A 22,563-nucleotide genomic window follows, 5' to 3' on the forward strand; every position below is an offset into this window, starting at 1 on the left:
ATGGATTGAAAGGATTAATATTGTTAAAATGTCCATACTACCCAAAGCAATTTACATACTCAATGTAATTTTTATCACAATTCCAATTGGATTTTTTAAACAACTCGAATGAATAATCCTAAAATTCAGATGGAATCACAAAAGACCCTAAAGACCCACAACAATCTTGAGAATGATGGAAAATGTTGGAGGTATCACCTTCTTGGATTTTAAACTATACTACAAAGCTATAGTAATCAAAACAGTACAGTATTGGAATAAAAACAGACAAATAGAAGAAACAGCTCAGAAATAAACCCATGCATATATGGTCAATTAATTAATGACAAAGGAGGCAAGAATATGCAAAGGGGGAAGGATATACCTTCAATCAGGGTGTTGGGAAAGCTGGACAGCTAAATGCAAAAGAATGAAACTAGGCCACTATCTTACATCACGTACAAAAAATTAACTCAAAATGGGTTGAAGACTTGAATGTAAGACCTTAAATTATAAAACTCCTGAAAGAACACAGACAGTAAGCTCCTTGACACCAATCTTATCAATGTTTTGTTTGTTTGCTTGCTTCTTTGTTTTTGGTTCTGCCTCTAAAGGCAAGGACAAAAAAAGCAAAAATAAGTGAAACTACATTAAACTAAAAAGCTTTTGCACAGTGAAAGAAACCATCAACAAAATTAAAAAGCAACCTACTGAATGGGAGAAGATATTTACAAGTAATATGTGATAAGGGGTAATATCAAAAAATCAACTCAATAACAATAACAACAACAAAATAATTGATCAAAAATAGGCAGAGAATTGGAATAGACATTCTGTCTAAATAACACATACAGAGAGCCAAAAGGCACGTGAAAAGATGGTCGACATTACCAATCAGGGAAATGCAAATCAAAACCACAATGAGATACCACTTTTCACCTGTCAGATTGGCTGTCATCAGAAAGACAAGAAATAACCAGTGTTGGTGAAGATGTAGAGAAAAAGAAACCCTTGTGCATTGTGTTGGTGGCACTGCAATTGATACAGCCAGTATGGAAAAAAAGTATGGAGTTTCCTAAAAAATTAAAAATAAAACCACCATATGATACAGCAGTTGCACCCTGGGTATCTATCCAAAGAAAACAAAAACACTAGTTTGGAAAGATATATGCAGCACTCATGTTGGTTATTGCAGCATGATTCACAATAACCAAGATATGGAAATAATCTAGATGTCCACTGATTGCTGAATTCACAAAGAAGTTGTGGTATACACACACACATACACACATACACAATGGTACCACTCAGCCATAAAAAAAAAAAAAAAATCTTGCCATTTGCAACATGGATGGACCTTGAGGATATTATGTTAAATGAAATGAATCCAGTCAGACAGAGAAAAACAAATACTGCATGATTTCAATTAACGGTGGAATCTAAAAAAACTAAATAAACAAGGAAACAAAACAAAACCCAGAGTCATAGGTACATTAAAAAAAAAAAAAAATTGGTAGTCGCCAGAGGGGGAAATAGGGTGGGGGCAAAATTGGTGAAGGGAATCAAGAAGTACAAACTTCAAGTTGTAAAACAGTAAGTCATTAGATGTAACATACAGTATGGGGAGTATAGTCCATAATATTTTATTACTTTTGTATGGTGATGGATTGTAACTAGAGTTATTGAAGCATCCACTTTGCAATGTATAAAAAGGTCAAATCACTATGCTGTATACATGAAACTAATGTGACATTGTATATCAGTTATATTTCAATAAAAGAAAAGTAGCAGTATTACATAGAATGGATAAGAGTGAAGATCTTGACGTTTTAATAATACTGAAAGCTAAAATCTCTCACTATACTTTAAATATTTGGGATGATGGAAATTAGAAGAAAAAGGAAAGATGAATGGGTGATGAAGAGAAATAAGAAGAAAGCTTAGCATCTCAGTGAGGGCAGGCAAGTAGAAACAAGTGACATCAGGCCAAAATAGAAATAGGCCTTGAACATAACCACAGTTTTCTTCAAGCACAAATGGTCACTAGGAACCTCATAATCCTGCTAATGTGTAAATACAGCCACATGTGTTTGTGAAAGCAAATATCAGGTCTGGCTCTTGAAAGTCTCCTGCAGCTGGATCAGCAGAGAGAGAACAAAAATTTGTTTTTTCATTTAGGACAAGAGAAATAAGTTCAGAAAGAACAAGTTAAGTACCATCTCCACCCGGACATTTGGACTAGATTGATGGATTCTCAGAAAATGGAAAGTGCTGGTCTTTCTCCCTTGAAGAATGATAGGTGAGATAAAATGGCTCTAACTAATGTATTATGAAGGACAAGCCATTTTCTCTAGGTCCTCGTGAAAACCAAACCATTATGTAGGATTTTATATAGGAATTACTGGTTTGAATAAAAACATCACAAAATGGAAAATGGAATAAACTCTCAAGGGTCTTTCAAAAACTACTCAGAAAACTTGGCTATACTTTCTAGAAACTTGGGCTACCTTTTCCAGAAAACATGCATCATATGCATTCAATAGCCTTGTTCCCCTCAAAACATTTACTATCTCTCCATTTTGATGAGGTAAAAAGCTCTTGGCTGTAGCATAGGAAGAGAAAGAGGAAGAGAGAAAACCCTACTGCATGTTGAATTACTTGGTGCTTAATTTCAAATCACCTAGTTTAATATGCATGTGTTACAGATAGTTCTAGGAGGGCATTTTGCTATAAGCTAATGAAATGAGAGACATGGGGAGCAGAGGGCATCACTGGAAGCCACAGACCTCAGTTCTGGGGCACATTTTGTTTCTGCTAAACAACTATTGTAATTAACAGTCAACAAACACTCTTATAATTGTATAATATTTAAGATCTATCTAGACCTAACATTGTTGTATAATAAAAAATTTGTTTGGTCTTTGTTCCAGGATCCCAGCACAGAGCTTCTGAAACCCTTGGTGTTTCCTGAGTTGTCGAGTGTTTATTATTCATAAAGCCCTTGGCTCATAAATGAGACTACACTAATGAGACTTACATAGGCCTCCAGATAGCTACGGCCTGGGGCATGGTCATCAGCAAGACCAACCCCTTGATCAGAGAGTTGGGACTTTGAGTCAGGCTGAACTCTGGAGAGAGGAATGAAGCTAGACATTGAGTTCAACATGCCACCAATGATTTAATCAATTGAACCCCAAGATACCCTCTGGACACAGGCTCAGTAGAACTTCCTGGTTAATGGATGCACTGATGCACCAGGAGGGTGACCCACCCTAATTTCATGAGGGGAAGGCATGGAAGCTCTGAATTTTGAGGCCTCCCAAAGTGTACCTTATGTATCTCTTCATTTGGCTGGCCTAAATTTTTATCCTTTACGATAAAATTTTAATCGTAAGTACAACACTTTCCTGAGTTCTTTGTGGTATTATAGCAAATTATTGACCTAAGGGGGTCATAAGAGTCCCTGAATTTGAAGCCCTTCAATCGGCAGTGACAGTGGCCAGGAGACTCCCAATACACAGCTGCTATCTGAAGTAAGTGTAGTCCTCATGGGAACCATATCCTTAAACCAGTGGAATTTTACACTAACTGACTCTTTAGTGATGGAATTGAATTGCAGTACACCAACTGATGTCACAATAAACAGTATTTGCTTCTGCAAGATCAGAACTAACTAATGCTAAAAGGAGCAGGGAACCAGTCTCTCATTTAACTTTTAGCACATATGCTTGAAGGGAGGTGTGATTGACATAAGACTGGTAAGTCCTCACAAATTTGAGTTAGAGACATGACTACTGATGAATCTGGTGGTTTTTATGACCTGAAGTGAATGGTAAGGACAAAGAGCACGATGGCACCTTGTAACCTTGTTGCTCTTAGAATCCTCAAAATGATGAATCATAATAATACAAGTATTAGAAATACGTTTAGTAGATTCTAGGTCAGTTTGTATACTGAAGCATCTCATTTGTATCTCACAGACAATCTAAAGCCAGTAACATGAAACTATACTTGATAGCTGATGACCACTTCCATTTTCTCTCTCATATGTAACCTGCTGAATCATACTCCAAATTCACAAGATTTCATTTTAATTCTGCCCATAGCATGTGGGTGGAAGAAGGAAAGAAGTGGGACAGGGCTGGTCATGGTATTAGATTTCTGGTTTCATGCTACCTACTTCTCAAAAGGCTCATACATCAAAAGGTAGTGAGTGATGAGAGAAAAAAAAAAACACCATCAGGTCTCTCTCTTTCATAAAGGAGTTTAGACTTTCAACATGATGAATTCTCTTTGATAAAAGAATAAAGAGATGCATTGTCTCTAGAGGAAGCTGCTGGGGTTTCCATGGTCTTCACAACAGGCAAAGTGCCAGCTATCCATACCTCCTGTCTCCTCCTTGTTTTGTCTCTTCCACAAACCAAAATGAAAGACACAGATGTCCAATTCTACTCAAATATTTTCTTTTAAACTACAGAGATAGACTGCCACCTTCCTCTATTTGAAGGACTGAACTTTTATGAGAAAAGAAATCACAGAAAGACAGTTTTGTTAGAAGCTGCTGAATAATAAGGCCCAGAGATAGGAACAGGACATGTGGCCCTTTAACCATCATCATAAGTGTCAGTGCTGTAGCCATTCAGTTATTTTCCCAAAGGAGCAAACACACCCGATCCTTTGGCTATACCACATTCTATCTTTCTCCCCCTTCCTCTAAAGTTTTAATTAAATATGTAATGTTTAAGTGTTCTCAGGAATATGAGAAAATGTAATCCTAGGTCAGTTAGTATTAGCTTTTCCAGGGACAAAATGAGTTTCCCTGCCTGGTTCTGGATCCAGTAAGGATTGCATGTGACCTCAGAGTTTCACAGGGAAATTGCTTGTATCTCAAGAGCTGAATTATCCTTAGAATCTTAGTGTTACTTAAGACTAAATGCATCCTAAGAATGGAAATTTAGAATTTGAGCAGTCTGAGTGCCTTTCACCTAACAAAATCAGCTATTGTTTGGAAAATTACCCATTCGAGTTTTCCAGTTCTTCCTGCAGCCTATTTGTGCAGAGAAACACACTTCTAGATACATGCAAGAAAATTCACACATCACATCCAGCCAAAGTCTGTAGTAAACTACATTCACACCCTATTCCTTTACCCATTAAGTTTCAAAACATACAAAACATTTGTGAAGTCACAGTTCCTAGATTCTTGTTTATACGAGAAAACCCCATCCATGGCCTGTATACATTTTAAAACTTATGACTGCATCGGTTTTATCAGGTGACACATTAAATTGACTGTGACTACAAATATATCAGAGTATATGATGGAAATTCAAAGCTCAGATTCGGATTCTATGGCATGGCCACAGAGTCTCTATGCATGCCAGTTAGAAGTTATTCCTACATCCCCTCCAGTTTCTATATGAAATTTGTACATTTTCTCTGGATAGCATCCATGTTGATGATGGGGAATCATTAAAATAGATATGACATAATTTTTTAGTCTTCAGCTGTGCTCAGACACAGCTAGCTCATACACAAAGACATTGACCATTCTTTAGTTTCCACCCTGTGTGTATCTGTCTGTTTTCCTGTGTAATGAAAATAGTGTATAACTTAAAAGTCAAAGAGATCCAACCCTTCATCTCTCACTTTCTAGTGAGTGATTTTGATATGTTAACGTTGGATACGTGATAGCACTGTTTTAGTTCCTTCACATATAAAAATGAGGATAAGGATGCCTATGTTACAGGATTATTTTATGAATTGAATAAAAAGTTATATTAAGCACTCAGCATAAAGGGTGGCCTATAACAGTGCTAAACACCTGTTAGATTCCTGTTCATGCAGAAAAGTCACAGGCCCAAGGCATCATCTGAATACAAAAGGAACACATTAGAATAGATGAGCCAATGTCAGGAATGTTTTCCTTCCCAGGTGGAGAACTAGTGTGCAGTTGTGTATGAACTTTTCCTTAATTGTCAACTCCGCATCCAAGAACTTATACATACGCTGTTCCCTAGACAGCCCTACAAAAGAGAAAGAGTGAGGAAAAAAGGTGAAAACATGTGCCCCTCCCTCTTCTACTACACTGTCATTTTGGTTTAAATATCATCATTTGCATATTTTTTATCTGAACTGAGAAAGGCAACCTTCTCACACCTAATCACCAGGAAGCAGCAGGCAGCAGCATTGGAAGCTTTTATCAATACGCCAAATTTTATTTTAGTTTATAATTTAAAAAGTGAGAGTGAGGTGACAGAGATAGTATCCTTTCAAAGGTTTTTCTCTTTTTTTAAAACAAAAAGTTCTCTTTCTCTCTTTTGTGAGATGGAGTAGGAAGAGTAAAAACATGGTAATGAAGTGAAAAAATAAAATGAGAAATAATCAAGACCCAGAAAGGAAAAAGTAGCAATATCATGGACCCCACCTCCTCCTTTATATATACAATCAGAATGGCTAAGGAACATAAGGCTAGAGGAAACAAAAAAGATTAGCTGGGGTGGGACATAGATTAGAAGAGAGAACAATATCAACAATCCTCCTTCTTTAGTTAAAAATCATCATTTTTTGAGAAAAAAATGTTAAGCTTGAGTGCCTATAGAATTAAACTAGAAGTTAAAAAATATATAGATCCGACTTCAATCTATCTTTTGGGAACAAAAATTCCAATGTGACAACTCCTCATTCTCCTCTTCTTCCTATTACTACTACAAATAACAACAAAAATATATTTTCTTTAATATATAACACACAATGTTTACTTAAAAGTCAATTCCAAACAAATAAATAAATTATCAAACAAATAATTAAGTAAAGTGCAATTTCAGGCAGGTGCCTGAAAATTTGATGGGATTAGATGGGAGTGTGATAACATCTGTGAGCTCTCTTACCCTATGAATAACCAGTAGTTTTTCTACTGTGCTTTTTGCACATCTAACCACAATGTCCATTTCCTCTACAATCTCTCCACGTATGTTTAGAATGACAACATAGAATTTCTTATTTCCTTTTGTCCTACCTCTTCACTCCTTGAGGAGCTGGGGTCTTTGCTAAGAGTAGAAATCCAGACATTTTATTTTCATAATAACTTATGAAAGTAATGCTATATGAGTTGACCAATATCATCAAGAGACAGATGTCTTTGGTCATAGATGCACTACTCTGAGGGTTAGATCTTACAGAAATATCTACTAAAGATGTGCAATAAACCCTTGATACCCCCTTCCAAGACAATCTTATGACCACAAAAACCATTGGGTGTGCTTTGTTGGATGGAGCCAATACCCTTTGGTAGAACTGGGAATAAAATCAAATGACCAAGGAAAACATGAAACAGTATAAAAACAAAGGTAAATCAAAGAAGACACTATAGATGTCATTTGTCTTAATGGGAAAAATTAAAAGAATAGGAAAGGAAGACTTTTCAACATCCTTAGGTCTCTCTATCAAATCTAATGCCACCCTGCATTCCTATCTGGCTCTATGCCTTAGATTGAACCACTCATACTTCCTGGTTTCCATGACATCACCCTTTGTGGATGCTCTTTGTCAATCTCCTGTGCATGCTCTGTTTCCTGTACTTACTATATAAATATTGGTACTTCTCAAAGTGTGGTTCTGATTCTTCCGGTTTTCTCACTCTTAGAAACTTCACAGGACAGTTCTTTCTAGTCCCATGGCATCAATTGCCAAATATATACAGATGACTAACACACACACATACACACATGCACATACCAGATGTCTCCTGAGTTCTACACATGAATATCCAACTATGTAATTATGTGCTTATACACAGGCACTTCTGAAAATCAGCATGTCAAAGCTAAAATTCTCGCCCTTAACAAATTTGCTTCTAACTATCATATCTCCATAGTTGCTCAAGTCTGATATTAAGCTGTCATTCTTGACTCCTTTCATTCTGTCTGCTCCTCAATCCAATCAATAACTGAATCTTATGGAATCTAGCTCATAAATCTCTCAAATCTTTCTATTTCTCTCCATTGTCACTGTCACCACTGTCATTCAAGGCAACATTTTATTTCTCTCAGAGCACTAAAATATTCTCCTAATTGGTCTCTTTATCACTGATGTTACTCTCCTCAAATACATTTTCTACTTGCAGTCAGAGCAGCATTTCAAAAACACACAATTTTACATGGCATCCTTCTTATTACTCTTTAATAGCTTTTCACTTTATTTCAAATGTAGTCAATATCCTCCCACCTTCCACAACACACACACACACTACTCACTTCTGTAGCACCATTTCTAGTTTCTCTTTCACTAACCACACACTCCAGTAGTAATAAATGTACCCCATATCCTCAAAAACACTATATATCCTCTCTCTTTTTACTTGAAACACTCTTCCCCTCTCAGCATCTGAATACTTATGTACTAGTGAATATGATTAAGTTTATCCGAAGAAGACATACAAATGGCCAACAGGTACATGAAAGGTGCTCAACATTACTAATTATTAGTGGAATGCAAATCAAAACCACAATGAGATATCACCTCATATCTGCTAGATTGATCATCATCAAAAAGACAAGATATAACTAATGTTTGTGAGCATGTGGAGAAGAAGGGACCCTTGTGAACTGTTGGCGGGAATATAAATTGGTGCAGCCACTATAGAGAACAGTATGGAAGTTCCTCAAAAACATTAAAAATGGAATTGCCATATGATCCAGCAATCCTACTTCTGGATATTTATCTAAATGACATGAAAACAGGACCTTGTAGAAACACCTAAATTCCCATGTTCACTGAGCATTTATCACAACAGCCAAGTCATGGGAGCAACCTAAGTGTTCATCACTGGATGAATGGATAAAAAAGATATGAGATAGGTAGATGATAGATAGGAAGGTAGATAGATAGATAGATAGATAGGGAGACAGATATTCAGACATGAGAAAGAAAAACATCCTGCCATTTGCAACAACATGGATGGAACTTGAAGGCATAAATGCAGTAAGTCAGATAGACAGATAAATATTATATGATACCAACTACATGTGGAATCTAAAAAATGCTGAGCTCATAGAAACAGAGACTAGAATGGTGGTTACGAGGTGCTAGGGGCTGGGGGAAGGAGAGATACTGGTCAAAGAATACAAACTTCCAATTAGAAGATGACTAAGTTACAGGGGTGCCTGGGTGGCTCAGTTGGTTAAGTGTCTGACTCTTGGTTTTGACTCAGGTCATGGTCTCATAGTATCAGGTGTTCGAGCCCCACATCAGGCTCTGTGCTGACAGTACAGAGCCTGCTTGGGATTCTCTCTCTCCCTCTCTCTGTCTTCCCCTTTCCTTCTCACACTCTTTCTCTTTCTCTTTCTTTCTCTCTCTTTCTCTCTCTCTCTCTCTCAAAAATAAATAAATAAATAAAACTTAAAGCTCAGAAGATGAGTAAGTTCTGGGGATCTAATGTACAACATTGTATTCATAATTGCTAATACTGTATTAAATACTTGAAAGTTACTAAGAGAATAAATCCTAATATCTTTGCACCTATAAATGAAAGACAGTGTTACCTTAGAGAATAGTTGGGATTAGAACACATATGTAAAAGTGTTCTGTAAAATTGATACTTGAAGAAGTCTGGGTGAAGATGGCAAGATAGGGACAATTATCTGCTCCCCATGGAGCCCACTGAAAGCTAGAAGACAAACAAAAAGTGGAGAAAAATATCCCACCTCCTGTGTAACTAGCAGATAACAATTTTGGCTCAAAACTTGTAAAGAATATTTCATTAATGCATAGATCAAAAGCAATGTCTCAGTGGGATCCCTTGCATGGGAGCCACAGTAGCACCCCAAGGACTCTTTCCTTGGGGACGAGGAGAATAGAAAGAGAACAGACAGCACAGAGGAGGTCGGTGTATGCCATCTCTTTAGGGGCAGGTAGGATGGGCTTCAGGGTGGAATGTGGGCAGAGAAGAGATGGATAAGAGATAGGTAAAAATAGGTGGGTAAAAGCTAAACCACCACAGAAAGGCATACATTGCCAAGTTGATGGGGAGCATGTGCAACTCTTGCTGATCAGGAAGGCAGAACCTAAAAGAATGAAGACATGTGACATTGGTAGAGAATTTGTGAATTAAAAGAGAAAAATATTCTGAGACAACTTACTCATGTTAGAGATTTTTCTTTCCTAAATTATTCTGGTCACTATTTTAAACAGATGGTTACTTTTTAAAATAATAATGATGAAAACCTTATGTATCCTACCCAAAGGATATAAAGAAAGCTGTGCTTGAAAGAACATTTATATAATTAAATTCTTATATCTCTTGAAAAGAAACAGCAAAAATACATGGATTAACTATTCAATGAAAGAAATTAGAGCAATACAATACCAATTAACAGAAACAAAAGGAATATATTAATAAAGATAAAAGCCAAATAAAAATTAGCAAATTAAAAACTATAAAACCAGTAATAAATTAATGTACTTTTTTTTTTTGGGGGGGGGGGAAGAAGACTAATACAGTACTATTTAACCTAGCCAATAAGAGGAAAAAAAACCACAAAAACCCATAAATAAGAATGGGAAACTATTCACAAATACATAAAACACTGAAAAATGCAGAAGAAGCATAGTAAGAGATTTTTTTTCTTCAATCTATACTGATATTTGCAAAACTTGGGTGAAAAGCAAAACTAAGCCAGAATAAAGTTGTAATATATATCGTGCCATCAAAAAGAAGATTAAATAGCAACCCATAGACTAGGAGAAGATATTTGTAAATACATTTATAACAAAGGACTCAGAGATCATGATCATTATATAAAGGTAACTCAAAAAATCAATTAAAAACATAATCCAATAGAGAAGATTTAACCAAATGATTTAACAAAACTTGACAGAAAAGGCAATCCAAATGGCCAATAAACACATCAAAGGTGGTCAATTTCATTAGTCTTCAGAAAAATGGGAATTAAAAACCCCAACACACAGCAATACGCACAAAACAGAGTAACTGAAATTAAACAGAAATTACCAAGGATCAGTAGGGAAATCGGAGCAATCAGAAGCCCCATAAGCTGTTGGCAGAAATATAAATTTGTATATCCATTCGGAAAACTTTTTTGCAGTATCTACTATACCTGAGTACAGTCATTCTACCACTCAATAAGACTACTTCTTGCTATATATTTTATTGATACACACTCATAATTTAAAGAAAAATACTAGAATGTGAAGGACAGAAATATTCATAAAGCCTCTAACTGAAAACTACCCAAAATGTTTATAAACAAAAGAATGAAAACTGCACTGTGGTATTTTCACAATTCACAAAATAGAATAGTACACAGTAATAAGAATAAATATACAATGTAGTAATATGAATCTCACAATTATAATGCCAAGAGAAAGAACTCAGACAAAAGGTATTTAGCGTATAATTCCATTTACATGAAGAACAAAAGTAGGCAGAGCCAATGTATGATAATAGAAGTTAGAAAAGAGGTTACCCCTAGGGGTGGGATAGCAACTAGAATGGGTACCAAAGGGCTGCTGGATGCTGGTAAATTTCTGTTCATGATTTCTATGTTGGTTGCAAAGTTATGCTTAGTGAAAATTCATTGAGTGGTTCCTTAAATTAAAAAGCAAAAACAAAAACAAAAGCCTCTGGAGAACCTAGCACGATGTTCAGTATAGAAAAAGGCTAGAAAAGAAGGCCCACTCATCTTTTGGGATGAGCACTGGGTGTTGTATGGAAACTAATTTGACAATAAATTTCATATAATAAAAAAAAATAAAAATAAAAATAAAAAAGGCCCACTCTTTTTTTCTTGAACTACCCCCCCTTACCCCCCACTATCACAACAAAACAAAACAAAACAAAACAAAACAAAACAAAACAAAACAAAACCTTCCAGTCTTTGCCACTTATGAAAAATCCTCCTGGTACTATATAATGGTAAAATTCACATGACATATAATTCACCATCTTATCCATTTTTTAAGTTTAGTGGCATTTAGTATATTAACAATGAGGGGCAATGAATGCTTTCCTCTATCTGGTTCCAAAATGTTTTCATCACCTCAAAAGAAATCCTATAACCATTAACCAGTCATTTCTCACATCCCCCTCCTGACGTCTGCTGTAACCATTAGTCTCCTGTTTCTATGGATTTGCCTTATTGCGGGTTTTGAATATAAATGGAAACATGCAGTACATGACCCCTTCTGTCTGACTTCTTTCATTTCATGTAATGTTTTCAAGCTTTGTCTATGTTGTAGTATGTAGTATGTAGTACTTTTTCCTTTTATGGCTGAATAATATTCCATTGTATGGAGATACCACGTTTCATTTATCCACTTATTACTCGGTAGACATTTGTGTTGTTTCTACAGTTTGGCTCTTGTGAGTACTGCTGCTATAAAATACTATGTACAAGTCTTTGTTTACACATCTATATTAGTCTGCTAAGACTGCCATAAAAAAATACCATAGGGGGCACCTGGGTGGCTCAGTCGGTTAAGTGTCCGACTTCAGCTCAGGTCATGATCTCGTGGTTCATGAGTTCAAGCCCCGTGTCGGGCTCTGTGCCGACAGCTCGGAGCCTGGAGCCTGTTTCCGATTCTGTGTCTCCTTCTCTCTCTCTGACCCTCCCCCGTTCATGCTCTGTCTCTCTCTGTCTCAAAAATAAATAAACGTTTAAAAAAAAATTTAAAAAATACCATAGATTGGGTGGCATGAACAGGATTTTTTTTTTCCTCACAGTTCTGGAAGCTGGAAGACCAGAATCAAGTTTCCAGCAGGATTGGTTTTCCTTAGATTTTTCTCCTTGAGTTGCAGATAGCTGCCTTCTCACTGTGTCCTCATATGGACTTTCCTCTGTGCATATACAATCTTGGAATCTCTTTATTCTCATAAGAACACCTGTCATATTGGAATAGAGTCATACCATTATGACCTCAGCTAACCTGAATTACCTCTTTGAAGTCCTTATCTCCAAATATAGCTCCAATGTAGTTACATCAGGAGTTAGGGCTTTCATATATGAATTTGCGGGAGTAGAGGGAGGGGGGTAATACAGTCCTTAACAACATCTTCAGGTTGAGGTATACCCAAGAGCAGAATTGTTGGGGAATATGCTAATTTTATATTTAACTTTTTGAGGAACCACTAAAATGTTTTCCAGAGTGGCTGCACCATCTTACATTTCCACCAGCAATGTATGAGGTTTTAATTTTTCCATATCCTCTAGAACACTTCTTATTTTCCATTTTAAAGTGACTACAGTCATCCCAGCAGTATGAAGCAGTATCTCATTGTGGTTTTGATTTGCATTTCCCTCATGCATTTTTCTAACAATGTTGACAATCTTTTTACTTGTTTATTAGCCATTTATATATCTTTGAAGAATAGTCTATTCAAGTCCTTTGCCCATTTTTTTAAATTGGGTAGTTTGCATTTTAGTTGTTGAGTTTTAAGAGTTGGATTTTTGTTAATGTTGCACTTTATATGTGCATATATCCTATAAGCTCATATATAATAAACACACACACATAAAATTTCTTTCTCTCAAAATGAACGCCAATATCATGTTTAGATGTAAAACATTTCAATGTATTCCTATTAAAGTTAGTACCAAGAATATTTAGTATCACAAATATTTAACACTGTTCAGTAATTAAGAGATCATTATAAATAGACAAGATAAACAAATAAGGTATGTACTAATAGTAAACCAGAAGCAACATTGTCATTATTTAGAGATAGTATATTTATGGGCCTGTAAAACCAGAGAACAAACTGCAAAAGCATTAAACCAATAAGAGAAGTTTGACAAGAGTCTGAGTGTAAAGTTAACATATAAAAACCAATAGCTTTTCTACATACAAGCAAATGCCAGTATAAATATAAAGAAAGCAAGCATCCCACTTACAGCAGCATTGTGTTATGCATGCAGTGCAGAATTACACTTAAAAAGCCACTGACCACCTTTCAAGTTCAGTTTTATTATCAATAAAATGGGTATAATGATCTTCAATCTGTCCTACTTCAGAGTTAGAGTAAGGATCAAATGAGGAAGAACTTGCTGGGTGAAGTCCAGAGGATTACACGGACACTGCTGCACTAGGGCATGGCAGAACTGGATCGGCTGTGTCCCATACTAATTTCACTGGACAAACTCACATGTATTTGATCTCTTTCAAAGTCTTCGGAAGCTCCTGACTCAAGAGGTATTTTGAACTCTGATTTGTCTCATCAATTAATATGTTGTTTTCTTTCCAGGTGGCTGTGCAGTCATCCAAAAGAACTAAAAGTGGGATTAACTGTTATGACAAGATTTAAAATAGCTGGGAATTATATTAGTTCTTACAAAAGAAGGGAAATGAAGCACAGAAACAACCTAAGAGTACTGATTGTTTTACATATGAAAAGAAGGTAAGAATGCTTCAGAGGAAACAACATTATTGCATGGTTCTGAATTATTAGATTAGGTTTACTTGTAAAGTTTGCATGTGTTCAGCATTATCTTCTCTAAGGCTAAGGACATAAAATAGGAGATAGATTGTGATAGTCATCATCAAGTCACTTGAGATAGGAATTCTATGAGTGTACCCAGTTCTGAGTATGGACTAGAATCACCTAAGAAGCTATTTTAAATATCCGGGGCGCCTGGGTGGCTCGGTCGGTTAAGCGTCCGACTTCGGCTCAGGTCATGATCTCACGGTCTGTGAGTTTGAGCCCCGTGTTGGGCTCTGTGCTGACCGCTCAGAACCTGCAGCCTGTTTCAGATTCTGTGTCTACCTCTCTCTCTCCCCCTCCCCTGTTCATGCTTTGTCTCTCTCTGTCTCAAAAATAAATAAACGTTAAAAAAAATAAAAAATAAATAAATACAAATTAAAAAAAATTAAAAAAATAAATATCAATGCTCAGGCTCCACCTACAGAGGTTCTCATTTAAATGGTCTAGATTGTGACCAGGGTATTGGTCTTTTATAAAGTATTGAAGATGATTCTAATGTGCAGCCACAACTGAGAGCCATGTAGTCAATGGGCCTGAATGGAATATTCACTTTACCCCTTCTTCATTTAACTGCCTTCTTCTATCTCTCTTCTTTTTTTTTCTTTTCTTCTAGAAAACTATGAAATGCTGAACTTTCATGCCATCTTTCAATTAAGTGACATGTGACATAACGTCTTTCATTTATTTTTTTCAAATTACAAATTACCCAAGTCTCACATAACTGGTGAGGTAAGTGAAAGATGGTTAGTATCCATAATGTCACATTTCAGATAGGCCCTGGCAGATGTTTAACCTCAGTAACAGCACAGCCACCCATCAACAGGGAAGAGTGCTATATTCAAGTGAAATTGTTTAAGGGAATTTAGAGAAACAGATAATAACTAACTTGCATTTGGATTTGGCTAAGGGGCCATGGGTTAAGACCTGAAAATTATATGCCTAAAATAGATCTTTAATATTGGCCAGCCATCTGGATCTTAACTTTATGTATTATCCAAAAATCATTGCAGCCTTAGGAGACCAAATATCTCTGTAAATTAAGGGAATATTCATTTCTTCACATATGGTGTAGCCTCAAGTATACTGCTTATGCTGCATAAAATAATAAAAAAATAATCCATTCAGGGAGAAGTTTAATAGTGACACTGATTTCTGGGCAATCAGATATTCTCCAGTCATCTCCCAACCAAATTCAGAAGAATTTCAATTTTACTATAATCAAAAATCGGAACCAAAACCCTCACATGCACGCATGCGTGAATGCGCGCGCGCGCACACACGCGCGCGCGCACACACACACACACACACACCATTGCTTATTTTTTTTTAATCCAAAAGTTGAGGCTTACCTTAAGAAAATATGTATACTAAGTATTTTAAAGAATTCCTCATGAGGCAAACTGTGCTAGAGAGAAAAGGTAAATAACTTAGAGAATCTTTACCTCTTTACCTGATACCTAGTTGTTAGAACATGTACCTCTGTTTTTCCTTATCAATGAAGACAGCATTGCTGAGGATCAAAGTGGCTCTTAATTAGCAACCATTCTGAGAACTTACTATCTGTTTCAGTTCCTTGAATGCAGGCACCCATGGAGTTAGGAAAACTCAGGGAATACTTATCATTTAGAGCTATCCCTCAGAATCTACTCCAGGTCTAATTTACTGCTGGTTCTGGAGTTCCCTCTAGTGAGCTTTGTGCCAGGTTTATGACCAACTGAGGGATGTCATGTCATGAGTAGGACAGAATATGATACCTCCACACCCAATATAGACGAGACAACCACATAGTTTCATAAGCAAACTATTTGCCTATGATCTTCTCAATTTAGCCATTTTGGCCTCAGAATAGTAGCTACCTTGAATCTTCTCTCACTGAAATACCATGGGAATCAGATTCAAGGGGAATTATAAATTGGGTATTGCATTAGTCAGATTCTCTGGGTTGTGAACAACAAAACTTGACTTCAGTATATTTTAGGGGAAAAGCCTACTTAAGAACAATATATTGAGTGACTGTATAAACACAGTTTAGGAAAGACAGGGACCCAGACATTTCCCAGGATTTTGATTTGCAGAAACTTGAAAAACATTTCATCAGGGCCCTTCCATCCAAACAATTGATTTTCAGCTATTTTATGCCTTTGGGTCAATCAGACTGTCATGGACATTTGTAAGCAGTCTCATTTTAATCCTTTCACAACTCGAAGATACTGTAAGTATTATGTCATTTCACTTGAGAGGAATTTGCCTCAACTAGTTAGTGCCAGAAGTATACTCAAAACTGCAGTCAAGACCATATACTCAAAACCAAATTTCCTAAGTCAAAATTTTATGTTCTTTACCTTCTCATATTGCTTTCATGAATTAGAATAAAATTGTTGGAAAGACACTGAAGTGAATATTGTCATGTGTTCTGCTTTCCCGGGAGAGTTTGCTGTGAGATGCTGAGATGCTACAAGGAGTTTTAGAAGAAATGAAGGGGATTGGGGGCACTCTTAAGAAGCAGTATCAGATACAGCATGGCCTTTGGAATCCTTTATTACAATTTGAATTCTGGCCTTTCTCCTATTACCTGCATGACCTTGAGCAACCTTACTGCATCTATAATATAGACATAGAAATACCTGTCTATAGAGTCTTAAAAGAATTAAATGTGATGATGTAAGTAAATCTCAGTCATAGAGTGAAACTATGTGATTTAAATAGAATAGGGGAAGAAAGAGAAATAGAAAATAATAGAAACTAGTAAAAAAATAGAAATAGGGAAAAACCAAACTGAAATAGAGCCCATCGAGGGAATATATGTCACTAAACCAGAGTCTGGTGTTGTCTGAAGATGATACACAATAGAGATAATCAACAGGTCTGTTAGGGTTTGATTATAACGCCATATTTTGACTGGCCTTATAAGAAGTATAGGATATGAAACTTAGGGACAACTGCAAGGAGCAAAATATAGCTGATGGGGCACTGTGATTATTTGCCAAGGAGGAGATGAGATTCCATGCTACGCCAGAGTTGGAAATATCACCTTAACAAGCATGGACAGCCCCCAATGGACTATAAAATTCATTTGGTGGCTGTGATAATTCAAAAGAGCCAGGTGGCACATCAGTAACAAGGGAAGACATAAATTTTAATTTATGAGGCTCATCAATGTCCTGGTCAGAAAGGGACAAACTCTCTACTTTTCGGCTCAGTAATCCAATCTAATGGGAAGAGAAAGTATTTTGAAGTGACGCTCATCAGTACTAAAGAATCTTCTTAAAAAATGTGTGTGTGTGTGTGTGTGTATTTGGTAGCTAAATTGTTGATGGGGTAGTTGGGTGGGAAACAGTCAGTAGAGTTTTTAATTATATATAAGCTAACACTTCTCCTCCTCAAGGCGATTGCTTCTTTATTCAAAGTCTGATGGCTTTATGACTACCTTCAGTAAAAGTATGGCTGACCAGGCTTTGTGTCCTGCCAGGAAAGAAAACTTGCTTATGTAATAAAAACATGACTCCAAAATGGAAATATATTTTCCTTTACTAACATACTTTAAAAAGTAATTATCTTGTTTGAGAAAACACATAAAACATGACAGGCACAATTCATGGAATTGCTAAGTATTCTCTGTGGCAGACACAGTCCATGTTGCTTCATACAAAGCAGACCTTCCTACATAAAATCTTGTATACTTACACACATAAACCACATGTCTGACTGTCTAGCGCATTGCCCAGATCAACCAGTTGCTCAATAGAGATTTAAAGAATGAGGCCTACCTAGTATACTTTAAAAACTTATACCCTATATCTATCTTTTATCTACCTATCTTCTATATGAATCCGTATACATACATGTATATGATACATAGGTATACATACATACATACATATATATCCAATACATATATAGACCTATATATTTATATACTCTGTTCTTTACCTCACTGCCACTCCCATCACAGCCATTGCCACCTCAGCATGGCACTATTACAATGATACCTAACCACCAGCCCCCATTTCTCATCACTGTCCAAACTGGCCCTCACATTTGTCAATAGAGCTATCTTTCTCAAGTACAAAACCACCCCTAAAAATAAAATCACCATTGGTTTCCTCTTGGATTCATCTCCATACCCTCATTTCATTCCACTTCCCTGGCTTTATTTTCTACTGTAGCACTTGCTAGCATCTGATGATATTTGTATGTTTTTATTTTAGTTTACTTGCTTATTGTCATTCTCTGTTCATATTACATGAGCTCAGCAGAAGCTGATACTTTGATGTATTCAGTTCTCTGTCATTAGTGTTTGGAACAGGGCCTGGCACTAATAGGGGCTTAAAACATATTTTTCCAATAATGAATGGATTCCTCTACTGCTTAGGTAGAGCACAGTGCCTGATACAGAGCAAGCAATCCAAGATGTTTGTTGAATAAATGAATGAACACATGAACATACCAAAATTGAAAATCTGTCTAAGAGATGTCTAAAGACTAGGGACACCTGAGTGGCTCAGTGGGGCGCCTGGATAGCTCAGTTGGTTAGGCGTCCAACTTCAGCTTAGGTCACGATCTCACAGTTCGTGGTTTCAAGCCCAGCAGTGAGGCACTGGGCTGACAGACTGGAGCCTGGAGCCTGCTTCAGATTCTGTGTCTCCCTCTTGTTGCCCCTCCCTGACTTAAGCACGTGTGCTCTTCCTCTCTCTCTCTGTCTCTGTTTCTCAAAAATAAATAAACGTTAAGAAATTCAAAAAATAATGAAGACTAATTCTCCTCCTCTCTCTATTCTCTCTCTCCTTCCCTCATTCAGCCTTATGGTTTTGCAGTTAATGATAAAGTTTATGTGAATTCTCAGGTTGAACAAGACACAGTAGGGGGAGCAGAGGCCCTCTTCTACCTATTTAACCAACCCATCCAGGTCCCAGCATGCCTTTACTCCCCACCCCTTGAAAAACTGGCATGAACCAGAAATTAATAAATTGACAATATTCTGCTTATATATGTAATCAATTATCACTCTGCCTACTCATTCATTTCTTTCTGGGCTTCCTCCAAAAGCTCTAAATCTAACAGACAGTGGGGAACAACTGTGAGGCTATTATCAAAACGATTTAAATGAGAATAAAAGGCTTCCAAAAACAGAAGCAAAATATTCACAAGATCCACACTCCCTCTCCACTGAACTAAGCCATTATATGCATATTTGCAGAACACACTTTACAAGAAATCTAAAGAATTTTGTTGGGAATCCTTTTAAAATCCATTTTCCTAATGCCAGGAATCATGAGAGTTACATTAAATCTAACCTATTTGAATCAGATCTCTCCCTTAAAAAAAATTAATGGAGACCTTCTAAGATCAATTACTTAAGGTACTTCTCATCTTTCTTACTACAATAGCCCTTCTATTCACAATTTCATGGTTATATACAAGTTTTAGCTCATTTTTTTTAATGTAAGTAAAAAATGATCACAAATTTCGTTGAAAAAAATGTTAAAAGGTGCAAATAACTCTAAAACAACTGATCACTCATTCACTAAATATTTATTGAGTGTCCACCATGTGTCAGGTGCTGTTCTAGGGGCTTCAGATATAGCAGTGAACAAAAGAGACACATATTAATGCCTCAAGACACTAAATTCTAGCTGGACAGGGGGGCATGGGTATATTACAAAATTAAAAAGTTAAATATATAATTTGTTAAACAAATGTGCTATGGAGTCACATGAAGCAAGAAAGGAAATGGAGAGGTTGAATGAGTTAGTTTATTTTATTTCATTTTATAAAAATTTTATTTAAATCCAAGTTAGTTAACATATAGTGTAAGAATGGTTTCAGGAGTAGAATTTAGTGATTCATCACTTACATACAATACCCAGTGCTCATCCCCACAAGTTCCCTCCTTAATGCCCATCACGCATTTAGCCCACTCCCCTAACCCCCCTCCAGCAACCCTTAGTTTGTATTTAAGACACAGTTTATTTATTTTAAATAAAGGGCCAAGAAAACCTCAATAAGAAGATAGTATCTAAGTAAAGACTGAATGGAGGTAAGGGAGGAGCCAAGTGGTTATCTGGAGAAAAGACTCAGATACAACACCTCATCTTTGATTTCATCTTGGTACTTAAAAAGCACATCTGGGGCGCCTGGGTGGCTCAGTCGGTTGGGCGGCCGACTTCGGCTCAGGTCATGATCTCGTGGTCCGTGAGTTCGAGCCCCGCATCGGGCTCTGTGCTGACAGCTCAGAGCCTGGAGCCTGTTTCAGATTCTGTGTCTCCCTCTTGCTGACCCTCCCCTGTTCATGCTCTGTCTCTCTCTGTCTCAAAAATAAAAAAAATAAAAAATTTTAAAAAAAAAGCACATCTGTGTGTGCTATGTTACTTATGGAAGAGATTTGTTTTTGTTTATTTATTTATTTTTGAGAGAGAGAGAGAGCGAGCAAGGGAGGGGCAGACAGACAGGGAGACAATTCCAAGCATACTCCACACTGTCAGCATGGAGCCTGATGTGGGGCATGAACTCACACTCATGAACAGTGAGATCATAACCTGAGCTGAAACCAAGAGCCAGAGGGACACTTAACCCACTGAGCCACCTGGTGCCCCTAGAGATTTTGGAGTGAGGAGTAAAATGATCTACCTGAAGGGCATAAGTTGAGTTTTAGAAATTTACCTTCTCTTTTCAAATGTGTGGTTCACCTCTTTTCTTTCTAGACAAATTCATTTTTCTTCACTGTATTTCTCTTACTCTCTTTTTTTTTATAATGAGAATATTAAAACATTTGGATAGAACTGTCATGGGATTGTTTCCACTGTGCAATGATCAAGGCATTCATTGCATAATTATTAGAAAACCAAGTGGGTTTTGTTGTTGTTGTTGTTGTTGTTTTAAATGTTTTATTTATTTTTGAGACAGAGAGAGACAGAGCATGAACGGGGGAGGGTCAGAGAGAGAGGGAGACACAGAATCTGAAGCAGGCTCCAGGCTCTGAGCTGTCAGCACAGAGCCTGATGCGGGGCTCAAACTCACGGACAGTGAGATCATGACCTCAGCCGAAGTCGAACGATCAACCGACTGAAGCAGGCTCCAGGCTCTGAGCTGTCAGCACAGAGCCTGATGCGGGGCTCAAACTCACGGACAGTGAGATCATGACCTCAGCCGAAGTCGAACGATCAACCGACTGAGCCACCCAGGCGCCCCTGTTTTTGTTTTGTTTTGTTTTGTTTTGTTTTTAGCACAGTCTAGCATGGTCACATTGTTCATGATCCAGAAACAGGTGGGAAACCTGAACATTAACTGTTCTCTCTGCCGAAGGCTCATTTGGTTCCTTGTCTTAAACTTTAAAAAGGAAATACATAAGCAAAATTGGTGGTTAGTTATTAGCTTTGGGCAACTTGTTCAAGCTTAGATACCGCCACCCCTGTTGGACCCTTCCTATAGTCAACTTGACACTGACCAAAGCACATCAAATTATTTGCAAAAAGAAGGTCTGTTATGGATAAACTGCACCCAAGACTCATGGAATAAGAGATTGAATTGGAAGCATGGCAGATAAATCTCTAATGCTAAAATTCAGCCTTGTAACATAGACAGAAACACTAAGACACAACAAGTGGCTTGCCAGAATTACACCAGAAAGGAAAGTAAAAGTGTGGATATCACAAAGAAGGAAAAAAAAAACTGTGATAAGAGGTTCATAACCAAAAAAGGCACAGAAGTTCATCATGTTAATATGGTACAGTTAAAGCATATTGCATTTAGAAAGAGTTGAAAGGTATGGGCTACTAAAGAAAAAGGCAATGCAATGTTGTTTGACAATATTTTATTTATCATGTTATTGTGTGACATCATCCTAACCTCCAAGGCTTTCCTCTTCTCTTACCTCGTTTCCTTCTCTAAGCAGTATTGCTTCCCTTGATCCTTGATTTTTCCCTTTCCTTTGCCTCCCATATCCTTACTCCTTTTCAAGGCTCAGATCGGGAATCCTCTCTTCCGGGAAATCTTTTGTTATTCTCCAGACTACAGAGGGACTATCCTACATTGTCCCACAGCTTTTTCTATGTAGCTCATCATAAAAAAGGGGACAATGATATTTATTT

At 36.9% G+C, this 22,563-nt stretch overlaps 1 long non-coding RNA gene across 2 annotated transcripts; it reads left to right on the plus strand.

Annotated features, from left to right (window-relative positions):
- Positions 1 to 3,664: 3,664 nt before the first annotated feature.
- On the plus strand, positions 3,665 to 15,197 carry LOC122229874. 2 transcript variants are annotated; one of them, XR_006207165.1, is made up of 3 exons: positions 3,665 to 3,737; positions 14,240 to 14,392; positions 15,090 to 15,197. It is a non-coding gene; the product is annotated as an uncharacterized LOC122229874 (long non-coding RNA). The 2 variants fall into 2 exon arrangements; XR_006207164.1 differs by lacking the exon at positions 3,665 to 3,737 and adding an exon at positions 13,030 to 13,176.
- The last annotated feature ends 7,366 nt before the right edge of the window (positions 15,198 to 22,563 follow it).

Source organism: Panthera leo, chromosome C2, assembly GCF_018350215.1.
Source record: "Panthera leo isolate Ple1 chromosome C2, P.leo_Ple1_pat1.1, whole genome shotgun sequence".
NCBI lineage: Eukaryota > Metazoa > Chordata > Mammalia > Carnivora > Felidae > Panthera > Panthera leo.